The 12,995-nt window shown below is 45.5% G+C and overlaps 1 long non-coding RNA gene across 1 annotated transcript in view; it reads left to right on the top strand.

Moving 5' to 3' along the window:
* Positions 1-681: 681 nt before the first annotated feature.
* Positions 682-12,995, top strand: part of LOC126638554 (uncharacterized) — a 1,011,613-nt gene continuing 999,299 nt past the window's right edge. Inside the window, exon 1 of the long non-coding RNA XR_007628628.1 lies at positions 682-702. This is a non-coding gene — a long non-coding RNA (uncharacterized LOC126638554). The remainder of the gene's footprint in view (positions 703-12,995) is intronic.

Below are 12,995 nucleotides of genomic sequence, written 5' to 3'. Positions count from 1 at the left end.
CTCTCCATATTTCTTGCTGTCAGCATGGCCTTAGCATTGGCTGGGTTGCATGATTGCAGTGCTAAAGTAGTTTCAGGATATGTGCTCAGACCAGTGACCTGTCCTGAACAGCTGCCAAATGAGTAAGTGCTGAATGTCATGGTAAAGCCTGATTTTACTGGGCATGATTGCACATTCCTGGCTGTAGAGTTCCAAAACTCGAGCTATACAGGCCTCTTAGCATAGACACAGTGGTTTATCATCACCACTTTGCTTTGCAAAAGGGACTTGGATTCACACTTCCCTGATAGTGTTAATGCACCCTGATAGCTGCAAACAGGCTTTGGATTCGAGCCTAAAGGTGGGCTTTGGGTTTCTCAGACAAATCTGCTAGAGGGGAATAAGCATTGAGAGTGCCTCACTTGTCCAGCCAAACTCTAACACACCAAACTGAGCACATCCCCTTGCTGGGTGACAAGGATACTCACTGCCATTTGCCTTGAACAGAAGTGTCTGGTGAGAACTTGGTGTTACACCAGACGGATGCTCAGACTGTGTTATGTGATGAGCCTTTCTAAGAGAACTTATGCATGACTACTATTAAAAATAATAAAGTCTTCCATGTCCACAGCTCCAGTGTTGGGCCAAAGAACAGTAACATACTCCATTTCAATGTATTATGGTGTGGATGCCCCAACCCTGAGCAACCTGGTCTAGTGGAAGGTGTCCCTGCCCATGGCAGGGGGTTGGAACAAGATGATCTTTCCAACCCGAACCATTCTGTGATTCTGTGGTCAAACCATTCCATCTCTGAAAGGGATGCAGTGGGTGGTTTTAGTTTTAGGTTTTTATTGAGCAGCCAGATCCCCTTTGTACCCTTGATTCATCCTTGTTACATGATTCATCCTGATTGCATTCGTTAGTATTGTTGCAGATACTGTACAAAATGTTCAGAGAGAGCTGGCTGGGGAGCTGGAGTGGTTGGCATCCCTAATTCAGGAATACCACTGCTGCTTTCTCTTGGTGCCCCAAGACAGAATCCTGATGCTATTTTAATTTTGTTTTTCATTACACAAGTTTCCTGTGCCTACCAAGGAGAAAGACATTAGCAGCAATTAGATAACTTGGATCAGCTGCACTCAGGGGCTTGGATCCACCCTACATTTCACCACCCAGAGAACCACACAGGGCATGGGCATGGTATGAATAAGGAGGATGTTTCTCATTAGGGAAAGTGCTTTCCATTGTCATTGCAGACACTTCCTTATTGTCTACATGTCCACCAGGCATTTTGCAAAACTCTCTTCTCAAGATTAGTTCCTGCATTCATGTGATGACCATAAAACCGCCTGCTCTTGCACCAGCTTCCTGAGGGGAAGCTCAGACTGTAGGATCTCCATGTATTTTTCAAAGGTCTGATGTTCACATTGCTGAACACCTTTATTTGGAAATAGGCTGAGGCTTCAGGTGGACAAAAAAAAATCCACCCCAAAGTAGGTAATTTCACATGTTTTGATGTTTTCTTTACATAAAATCATAGAATGGTTTCAGTTGGAGGAGGCCTTAAAGATCATCTCATTCCAGGCCCCCTGACATGGGCAGGGACACCTTCCACTGGACCAGGTTGCTCCAAACCCTGTCCAACCTGGCCTTGGACACTTCCAGGGATGGGGCAGCCACAGCTTCTCTGGGCAACCTGTGCCAGGGCCTCACCACCCTCACAGGGAGGAATTTTTTCTCAAACCTGTTTTTAATATCAGTAGAAAAAATATTCCATAAGGTTTTATTCATTAAAACTGAGTTATAACATGGCAATTTCTCCCACACTTGCCACTATTTCACCATGGTCCTCTCAACCAAAACATCTCTTCTTCCTTCTCCAGGGATATCTGCTCATGTCTTTTCTCCATTCCTTTGTTCACTTCATTTGGCTCTATGTTTTGCAGGGTTCAGCTCCCTAATCAACATCTCCATAGCCTGCTTTTTGTTGTAATGATATATTTGAGACCCAGTTAAGAACAGTCTCCACATACTATGTGCAGTATAGTTATGAGAAATACTACATGTATCAGAGACTCTGTAGGCTAAACAGACCAGACAGATGGAGACTGAGAGGGAAGGTGTGGAGTCACTGAATGAAAAGGTGACATGATCAGGGAAGAGATTTAGCTGAGCTCTGCACAGTATTAAACTAAGCACCATTTTATAGCTCTCCTTAAAATATTATAAGGCAACTAGGAAAAAAGATCTAGAGAAAGAAATTACAATGCATAGATGCTGCAGGATAAATCTTGCCCTTGTTTTGTTCTCTCCCCTCCCCCATGGATTTCAAACATCACTCAAGAGCAAGCTTCTATTATTAGACAAAACTCTCTCTGATACTTCAGAAGGCAGTTTCCCCCCCTTTCTGTAAGAAAAGAGGGAATATGATGGTAGGAACCTAATTATGAGCTCAAAAAAGCCTGGACTAGCTGATTTGCTCTTAGCCCCTCTGACAGGAAGCAACTGAACAGTACACTTAAGCTGTAATTATTATTATCTTTCACTCTTCACGGTGACAACAAATAATTGTTTTTAAAGGCATGAAAACAGAATTAACTCTTTCCTCAGACATTCTCTCTCTAAAGAGGCACTGTTGATTGTTGTTGCAAGTTGGGGAGTGCTGTTTCAGTTGATTTTCTGGCTTTGAAATATCCTGGACTGCACCACGAGTGCAGTTTTCTAGCAGTGAGTAGTGATTTGGAGTCCCTTAGCTTGCCAAGGGTAGCTTGGCAGAGCCCAGGTTTCAGAATTTTGCTCAGGAGGATAAATTTTTTTAGCAATCAGGTCTTTTCCAGATACTTCAGAAATGGGTACCAATTTCTGGTGAGATTCTTGGCTTCAGAGTGAAAAGATTTATTGACACTTCGACACAGAAGTGTGTATGGTGTATCAACCATGCCACGTCTTAGATCCACCCAGTCTCAAATCATGTACAGAGCTGTGGCAGTGACATCAGGAGCATGGTCACTTTGGGCTTTCTGTAGTGCCAGAGGTCCAGCATTGCTCCACCACCAGCCAGGACTGCAGTTACCTCCTCTGTGCCCTGTAAGCCCCAGTTCCTACCCTGAGCTGCAATGTCCAGGTCCCCCAGCCCTGAAAGGTCACTGTCCCCAAGTGGACAGAGCCTGGGAAGATGCTTCCTGTCCTCCTGGGATACTGATCCAGCTGTAGGACAGTGAAAACACAAAGAGGTGGAAAGAGAAGGCCAGATGTAGGAGACCACTCACCCCTGGGAGGCAACATTCTCTTCTGTGGGCGGTGAGGGAGAGCAGAGCATGAATGTTAAAGCATTGTCAAGGACTGTGCTTTAATTTACGGCTTTGTTTGTACAACTGTTCATGTTTTAAGACAGGCACAGATTTAGCTGGATGGTAGGGGGGGCTGTAGCCCCTCTTTTGGGACTTTTCAGTGCTGCCTGCAGCTCTAACACATCCCCTTCAAGGCACAGCCCTGTTTCCGTGTGGCAGGTGGGGCACATTTCACCCCTGTTAACCCAGAGTTAACCATATCAGTATTTCTCCAAAGGAAAAGCAAAGATGCAGGATCAGAAGCACATATATCTTTCAGCCTAAAAGATTTCACAACCTTTAATGCAAGGGAAAAATCTATCGTGGCCATTTGAACAGAGAAGGCAGCTGGGCACGGAGGAATGAAGAGCCTCATCTGCATCCCTCCAGATGGGCAACTGGAAAGCTGGGAACCCATGGCCCCTTGTCATCTTCAGCCCCTCCTGAAAGTGCAGCCTGGCAGGAATCCTTGGGTGCTGTCTGAGGCTGCAGGAAGCATTGCCCTGAGTGACACACTGGGAGCACGGGGATGCTGTGGCCAAACCTCCCAAGAGAGGACAAATTGTGGCAGCCAGAAAGGGGAAACAATGCAACAAGCAATAAGCACACGATTTTTAATGAGTTCAGTGTGTGGCCAGTGTCTGTAGGAAATCTGTTTGCAATTTTTCTCTTACTAGAGACAAATGACAAGCTGTTTTCCAGGCATAAACCTCTGCCTTTCTTCTCTAGAATGCCAAGGCAATTATTTGTGGCATTATTATTTTTTCCCCTCACTTGCTTTCCTTCTCTCAGAGAGTTCTCCCACACACATGGAAACCCAGTGCAATGATAGTGGCAGGGATTAATAAACACTGTATTGCATTATTAAATGGCAACAAGCTGCAAGGCAGGGAGGAGAGGAGGGCCTCCCCACTGCTCAGTAATGCTTTGATTCAAATTGAAGTAAAAGAAGAAAAGGCAGGGAAATTTGCAGTGTCAAAGCAGACCCATCTGTTGCTCTCTTGCCCCATTTCCCTGAGTGTTATGGCAAAGCAAGTTGTACATCCATAGAATTTACCGGGCCCTGAATACAGTGCAGGGTGCTGACAAGAGAGTACTAGAGCTGACACATTTAGCAGGAAGAGATGAGGAAGAAAGAGAGCAAATCAGGCCTTTAATTTTCTGAAGTGATTGCTCTTAATCTGGCATTACACACTTCTGAGAAGCAGAGACTTGCTCGCCCCACTGGCAAGTGCCCAAGTTAGATCTGTGCTCAGTCACTGCCTTGAACACTCAGATCTGTGAATTCAGCTTCCCTTTGCTGTTCCTGAAGGATCCTCAGGATGATTAGGAAACTCCTCCTGTTCACTATTCTCTATTCAATTCTTTGTGAAAATTGGCAAATCCAGAAAGTTAAACGCCAAAAAAGGACCAGATGCTCCCTCCCCGTCCCAAAAAGCTATCACAGGCACTGGCAGCCAGAGCCATCCCCTGCTGCATTTCAAAGCAAAGGAGGTTAAGAGATGGGTTGTTATGCCAGTGCTGATCAGCTGGGTCTCAGCTGTACCAAGGCTTTAGCCTGTTGGCTCAGGAAAAAGACAGAAGGACCTTTACAGCCCTGGTTTTCACACACTTTCTGCCTCTGCTGGTCATTACTCCAGCTCTGAGCCTCCTAAGGGGGTTGCTTTTAAAGTCAACAGTTAATGGAATCATAGAATCACAGAATGGTTTGGGCTGGAAGTGGCCTTAATGCTCATCTCATTCCAACTCCCTACCATGGCAGGGACATCTTCCACTAGACCAGGCCAACCTGGCCTTGGACACTTCCAGGGATGGGGCAGCCACAGCTTGTCTGGGCAACCTGTGCCAGGGCCTCACCACCCCCACAGTAAAGAATTTCTTTCTAATATCTAATCTGAACCTACACTCTTTCAGTTTGAAGTCATTCCTCCTTGTCCTGTCACTACATGGTCTTGTAAATAGTCCCTCTCCATCCCTCCTAAAAATCTAGATGAGTAGACTCAGTCAAGGACCACAGTAAAGGTGTTCTTGGTCCTGCACCAGTCACCTGGAGCTTCATAACAAGCAGCACAGGACACCAGAAAAGGCATTAAGAGAATGCCACATAAATGGCATTTTTTGCAGCCCTAAGATAAACTATTCACAGCTATAAAGCAAAGGACAGATTCCAATCACTCCACTTAGGGGGAAAAAAACCCATCACTGAAACTCCTGGTTTAGGCACTGAAACAGTTAAAAACAAATCTCTGTCACCCTCTTCCAAACTGAACTGTTGGCACTAACCTGAGTTGGCCACTGCATATCTGGAGAGAACAAGAGATTTGCTCAGGAACAAACATTTGTTTCCTTATTTCCAAACCTTCAGCTCCCAGGACCTCCCTGGTTAGGACTTACAAGGCAGCTGTGGGAGCTGAATAGAGCCATCAAATCTGGCTAAGAAACAATCTAGGTAATCACACCTGGCTTTGCAGAGTAAACTTGAGACTGAAATGAAGAATGATTGCATGAGTAATTGAGAAATGGGCAGATAGGCTTTTAATAGGAGGCATTATTCCTCTCTTGGTTTAAATACAGGAAGGACACATCATCTCAATTGGATCACATTTATGTCCTCAGGAGTCTGCATTCATAATCACACTGCAGCCAGGACAGACTCATTCTACCTCCAGCTATTTCTTTTCAGTCCTGGATTTTTTCAGAGTTTGGTAATTGTTCTTTTTGTTTTGCTTTACTTGCCATCAAACGATGCTCTGGAGGCAATTTTGTAACCACTAGTGATTTCTCAGTGTGGGGAGGGGTGGTGCATCCACACAGAGACTATAAACACTGCTCTTCTGTACATTAGTTCATAAGGGCAGGCCAGCCTGAGCACAGCAGTCTGCAATTTAGTCTCTACCCAAAGTGTCCAGGAGCAATGAGGTTATGGGGGGAATACAGGCAACATTATCCTAACTCCATGGAGGGATAACTCCTCTTAGGCATGTTAATGGTTCTGTTACCTAGACATGGCTCTGTGAGGGGCAAAATGCTTGGAGAGTGCAAGGGGTAGGACTGATGTGAACTCACCTTCCAGACATCCCTGAGGGATCCACATCAGCGAGACTCGGCCAAAAGGCAAAGTGAACACATACCCCAGGGCTTGATGAGAAAGGAGGGCTCTTGTAGACATTTCAGCTGGGCTGATGAAAGCTGCCACCAGCCTTTTCTTGCCTGTGCAGTCTCTTTTCTACTCCTGATACGTCCACACCCACCCACTCAGGAAGGGAATGGTAAATCAGAAAACTGAGGTGCCTTGACAGGTCTGTATCTGCAGGGTTAGTGCTCTTTCTCTGAACAGTGCTGTGTACAAGGGCTGAGATTAAAGACAGCTGGAGTAATTGCATCCTTCACTTCCTGCCTTCTTGTTACGTCTAGATGTTCATTGAGACATACATAGAGAGTGTGTGCACACAGGAAGACAAAAGATTTCAACCTGTAATATGCTGATGGTGAGAATTGTCAACACTGCTCAGAAAAAAAGACGTGGAAATGCTGCGCCTGACACACAAACTCTGAAAGCAACCCCCAGATGATGGGATGCGAACAATCAAGTGAAATAAAGCAGATGGATGGAGGGATAAACACAGATAAATAGATTGACAGGGGTCTGTGTCTCCAGATGCAATTTAGGCAATTAACTCTCAAAGAAACCAAAAAGAGTAATTCAAATTAATACCTTGGAGAATCAAAGTTTATGCCAATAGAAAGAACTGTGGTGAGATTTGGCATGAATTCCTCACCTTATGAAAGACAATAAGGTCCAGGTCCTTCCTGGAGCCACCGCTTCGTTCATCGTTCTGAGATGCATAACTTGGTACTTGCTGGGCATTATAGGCTTTTCCAAAATTGATTGACATTGACCATCTGGGCCAGATTTTCAAAGGAATTTTGCCTCCTTGGAGACAGGGAGCAGATTGCATGTCACAGTGCTCCTGGAGGGTATTGATATGGTTTGAAAATCTGACCACAAGTGACACAGGAGAAGCAGCTGGTTGCTGAGCACTTACAAACGGGATTCTAAACCCTTGCAAAAACCTGGATTAGGCATCTGGGGGGAGCACGGGGTACAATCAACATCTTCTGTTGATTTGGGGTTTTTTTCTGCAAATGTCACTACAAAGAAATATCTTCTACATCCAGATTTTGTCATCAGTACCTCTGTGCCTTCCTCTCTGTCTGTCCAGCAAGCAGCCAACTCCCTGATTACAGTGTAAGGGTCTTTTTTTTTTTTTTTTGCAAGATCCCACTCTACTCTCATTTCTCATCCTCATCCCAGTGAAAATAATAGGGCTAGTTGCAAGAAAACCCTTTGAACTAAGTGATTTCACCCATTTGCAATTCAGGGAACCCATGGGTATCTTAGATGAAGGCTTAACCCCAAAAAAGTGTGATTGTTTCTTTCCCCAAATTGCTGGTTTACAAAGAAGAAGGAAAATTTACATCGAGACAGAAAATAGGAACAGGTTACTGTGGGTGGGAGGGAGAAGGGAAGGCAAGCAAGGCACGGAATGGGCCAGCTATTTTTCCTCCTTTCTTTCAAAAATCCCTGCCAATATTCTAGCTGTGCCATCTGGCATCCGTGATAAATCTGACTATGTGTAATTGCAAGCTGCAGAGAATTTTAGAGGGATTGGAAATTTCTCTGTCTAGGTTCCTATGTAGCCATTATCATTGTAATCGTTGAATACAGGAAAGGAAAATTTTCTTTTTTCATACCCTCCTGGAATGAAAAGCTCTTCAGTCACTCCCCGTCTTTTTCACCTCGGTTTGTTTCATTGGAACAGAAAAGCAAAGGTGATATTGGTTCCCTCCCCATCCTCCATGAATATTTCATGTAATTTTAAAACTATAATTTTGGAGAGACAGAGAACATAACACGAATCTATTTCTAAACAAATTCCCCACCACGGATCTGTTAATGAGGCGAGAATTTTAAACTTTGATTTTACATTTCAACTTTTCTCCCTTTCTTTTGCTTCACGTTTTCTTCACTCATTTCCTTTGGAGCAATGAACCCTCATCAACCAGTTTCACTCCTATTTCTAACCATTTAAGCTACTTTCTGCTATTCATGCATTATTTTTACATTTCTGGCATATGAGACCTTCTTTCGTCAGTAAAGTAAAGCAGAAGCAGAAAGCAAGTATTCAAAGGAGGCCTTGCCAAATCCTTTTCCATATGGATGGTTGCTGCTATTTTTTCCTTCCTATAATGTACATTTTCCCAGATAAAGGATAAAGACTTTATTAATTATTAGGTCGGGTGAAGGAGGCAGATGGGATGCCATTTAGGGATTTCTGTGCCCTGGAGAAGAGCTGGACCTCACAAAGCTCCTACACACTTTCCAGCAGCCTGGGGTAGCTCTGTTTTACACTGCTTGGCCATGACCCCCATCAGATCATGCACCAGCTCTGAGCACTCAGAGTACACCGCGTTCAGGTCGTGCCTCTCCCCATCCCAGCACACCTCCCTGCACTGGAGTTAAGTGGGTACTGGTAAACACATTAGTTCTGCACCACCTGCCAGTCTCTGCCATGCCAGAAAAATTATCACTGAACCGGCTCTGGATGCCTTCCAGGTCTTGTGGGCAAAGGGGCAGGACACCAGGGAGACTGTGGCATCCCAGGACACACACACAGACAAAACAGACATGCTGCTTTATGAGCAACGAGAGAGCTTTTGTACTGTTCCACTGACCTCGTTCCCTCTCTGAAATTCCCTCCCCAGACTGCAGCAGCGTGGGGAGGCAGGGATGGTTTCCGTGTCACACAGTCCCTTCGCTCCTTTCTGTACACGAACAAAACTAACTGTGGTCTCAGTCCTGCAGTGCCTTTGCTCATGTTCCTCAGCCTCAGTGTACTGTAACACGTGTGGCACTTCAGGGCTCGAGCACAGGCATGGATCAGAGCAGCTGAAACAGGGAAAACTCAAACTTAACCTGCAGAGAGAACCCATGAGGAATAACTTCTTTCCTATGAGGGTAACCCCGCACTGATTGCCTAGAGAGCGTCTGGAGTCTCTCTCACAGGAGACATTCCAGAACCGTGTGGATACAATCCATGTGCTCTGGGATGTCCCTGCTTTAGCTGGGAGATTGGACCAGGTGACTCACTGTGGTCACTTCCAGCCTGACCCATCCTGGGATTCTGTGAGTGAGCTGAAGGGCATGTGGGGCTGCAGCTGTGTGTAAACTGTCTAAAGTAGCAACAGGAAAATAACAATTAAAGGTATTTAGTACAAACAATAGGATATCCTGTGAGGAGGGACACGTGAGCAACAGGTCTATAACCCTTGGGCTGTTACTATGCCATAAATACTGTCACACCAGCATGTCAGAAACAGCCTCTCACCTCTGCCTGCCAAGAGCTCATCTGGTTGCTCTTTAGGTTATTCCAGTGAAGGGAGAGGAGCTACTTTAAATAGCAGATCCTGGCTGGCTTAATGTGTTTTGATTGAAGGTCATTAAGCAGTGACCACACCAGCAGCTCAGCCACAGCCAAAGGGCAGTGGGGACCAGGTGGCAGATGGTGGGGACACTTTCCTTTCCAGCCTTTGTAGCTGGTGCCAGAAGAGTCCACAGCATCAGTCCCAGAGAGGTGGTTCAGATCCAGGGCTGCGTTTCAAATCTTTCCCTTAATATCTTAATGGATCAACCTTTCTCTGCTTTCTCAGTGTTGATGTGCAGAGGATCACACAGTAAACATCTACCTCTGAAATAATTTGTGTGTTGAAGAGAGAAAAACCTGAGAAGTAGGGAGAGCTGTATTTTGCAGGGAAGCAAAGGCTGTGTTGTGAGCCCTGGAGAAGGTGAGGAGCAATGAAGCCAAATAGGGTGTAGCAGGCAGGGCACCAGCCACCGTCAGCCTGGAGTGAATGAAGAGGCAGCTTTGCATGTGCACACACAACTGTGCAGCAGAGCAACGCGCCTGACGTGAATTCAGTGGGGAGCACCAGCCTCTTCCAAAGAGAAAGGTGTAAGAACTGTGGGGAGCTGACCACAAGCTCATTTGTAAGGTCCACAGCTGTATCTGGCTGCTTGGGCAAAGGCCCAGGACATGGGCAATGCAGGGAGCTCCCAGGTCTTTGGCTGCATCCGTGGAGCCGTGTGCTCCAAGTGCGAGCATCGCCCCTGCCCCTGATCTCTCATAGCAAACCCTGAGCCTCGGGGAACACACTCAGAAATCATCACACAACCTCTGTGGGGAAAAAGTCAGTATCTGGTTCAAACAATGTCACTGTCTCCCTGCTGATAAAACAGACACAGAATTCAGGAATGGTTTAACAACCTCCTTTCTCAGAAGTTCCCAACCATCAAATTTCAAGGGTTGATCCTTTGATCTCAGAAGCACCAGAGAGATGTTTTCCTTTTTTCTTTCCTTTTCCATCTTTATTTTAATTTCCCTAGCATGCTGTGGCTCAATATCTAACTCTGCATAGGGCAGAAGACTTCTGCTACTCTGTTTTGGTTTTGTTTTTAGCTAGTCTCTAATTGGTCTGGTCTTGGAGAAGGGGGAAGGGAAAGGGAGGACGGGAAGGAACATCATCAGTTTGAGCATCTCACTAAGTGAAAATGAGAAAGCTCAGAGGAAAAAAAGGAAAATGGTACAGTTTGTAATTGTTTTTGTTCTTCAATTGCTCAGGAAATAAATTGCTGTAGAAAAAAAAAAAAAAAAAAGAGCCTTTGAACATCCAAAGCAGAAGAGAGCCAATAAAGGCACTGCATTTCTTTGAAAAACAGCCCCTTTTCCTCAGCCCATTTCCACTCCTTCTCATTAGTTCAGATAACTCTCACAACGCTAATTCATTAGGCTCTTCCAGGATTATTTCCCTTCAAACAGCTGCTGAGAAAATAGAAATAATCTCCTTGTCACTGATTGAGCCCACGATTGCGACTGCCAACAAACGTCTCCTGCCGGCGCCGTGGGGAGGTGCCAGGTCTCAGCCCCGGGTGCCTGTTTGATGTTCAGGAGAACAGAGGGAATGAGGGCAGGAAACCTGATTTGGGCTCAGTTTTATGGCTTGAAATTATTTCGTATATAATTGGCAGTCATGATTTAAGGGAGAGTCCGTCTTCGGCTGAAAGCAAAGAACAGTCTCTGCTGGGAATGGTTTCTAGAGGGTGAGGTTTAAATGGATCCTGAGCAGTGGAGTTTCTTCACTTCTTTTTTTCCCCTTTCAACAGCACCTCCCATCTGCAATAACTGTGTGTGTGTCATTTTGCTACCTGTGAAATGGCCATTTCCCAGTGGCTTTTTCCCAGTCCCTCTGTGTCCTTCTTGTCCTGGGAGGCTTTGGTCCCAGGTAGGCAGCTCACCTGCAGTCAGGGAGAGGTTATCTGGTGGTTTGCATCCACCCTCCAGCTGAGGACCTTGGTTAATACAAAGAGAGGATTAAAAATGCCACTTCTAAAGTCCTTTTCTTTCTCCTCTGAACCTGAAAACAGAATCAAAAAGCCTTTTCTGTAACCCAGCATAAAGCAGTGAGGGTGATCGGAGCTGCAGCGGATTTCTTACTTCATATGACTGCAGCACATTTTATGGAAAGAAAAGGGGTAGAGAAAACCATAAAGCAACTTCATTTTCTTGCAGTCTATTGCTGGTCTGTACAGAAATCCCCCAGTCCCAGCAGCAACAGAGAAGAAATGAGGTGATGTTTTCTATAGGTCTTTTTAATTCAATGGGACACGGACCATGATGTATTTATGGGATCCAGCCATGGTTTTCCTCAGCCTCACTGGCCAGCTGGCAGCCAGGTTCTGCCTGCTTCAGTTTTGCCAGCTGTGGAACAAAGCAGAGAAGAAAACACAATGCTGTGCATTAGCAGAGGTATAGACAAGGTCCTTAGAATAGGTGAGGTGGTGCATAAGATCCTGCATGTTCATGGATTTCCTATTTCATCTACTGGGTCCCCCAGCCCAGAGTTTGCCATGTGCAGTAGCCCAGGAACTCCCCTGGCATTGCCCAGGGCTGGGTAACACAGGTGGCTCAGGACAAGGGAGTACAGTCCTTGTTCCCAGGGGGGATGGGAATCACTTCTCTGCAACCATTTTTCACTTTCGTGCCCCATCTTTTTGCCTTCTTCATGATGAGATCATCCAAATCCAAGCCACATGTACGGATCTCATGGCTGTATAAATGCCAAGAGCTTTTTATTCCATACTTGCCAGCCCTTCACAGGTTTTCTGGTGCATCAGTGCATTTTGTGAAGCTGTTCTCAGCTCTTTTCTGGCTGTTGCAGAACACAAGACAAATTATCAAGGATTCAAAATAGCACAAAAGGTGTCACTTGATATTCATTAGCCAGCCAGATATTTCATTATGATCCCGCACATCTACCTATTTAAGGAAGCAGAAACACACACATTCATATTCACACGCTTTTTCAGACACACACCAAATTACCCATTGACCAGAGGATCCAAGCACTTGAATATCTTCCTTCCTTCCTTCCGCTGTCCATTCATCCCCCATCTCCCCAGAAAGATAAAAATAACCCAACATGTGAGCTGCAATTTGATGTGAGGTTTCCAGCAGCTCTGGGATGTGTGGAAGGCAGCCAGGTAGCCTAGCAACAGGGTGCAGCTATTTGAGGTTGGTCCAGACAAAAAGAAGAGGAGGATTGATTTTCCTGGGGGTGGGGGCAGTAGTA

This window comes from Myiozetetes cayanensis, unplaced genomic scaffold (assembly GCF_022539395.1).
Source record: "Myiozetetes cayanensis isolate MyiCay16 unplaced genomic scaffold, myiCay2020 scf17, whole genome shotgun sequence".
Taxonomy (NCBI): domain Eukaryota; kingdom Metazoa; phylum Chordata; class Aves; order Passeriformes; family Tyrannidae; genus Myiozetetes; species Myiozetetes cayanensis.
Note: the sequence above shows the minus strand (reverse complement) of the source record. Positions and strands in the feature narration are given on the sequence as shown.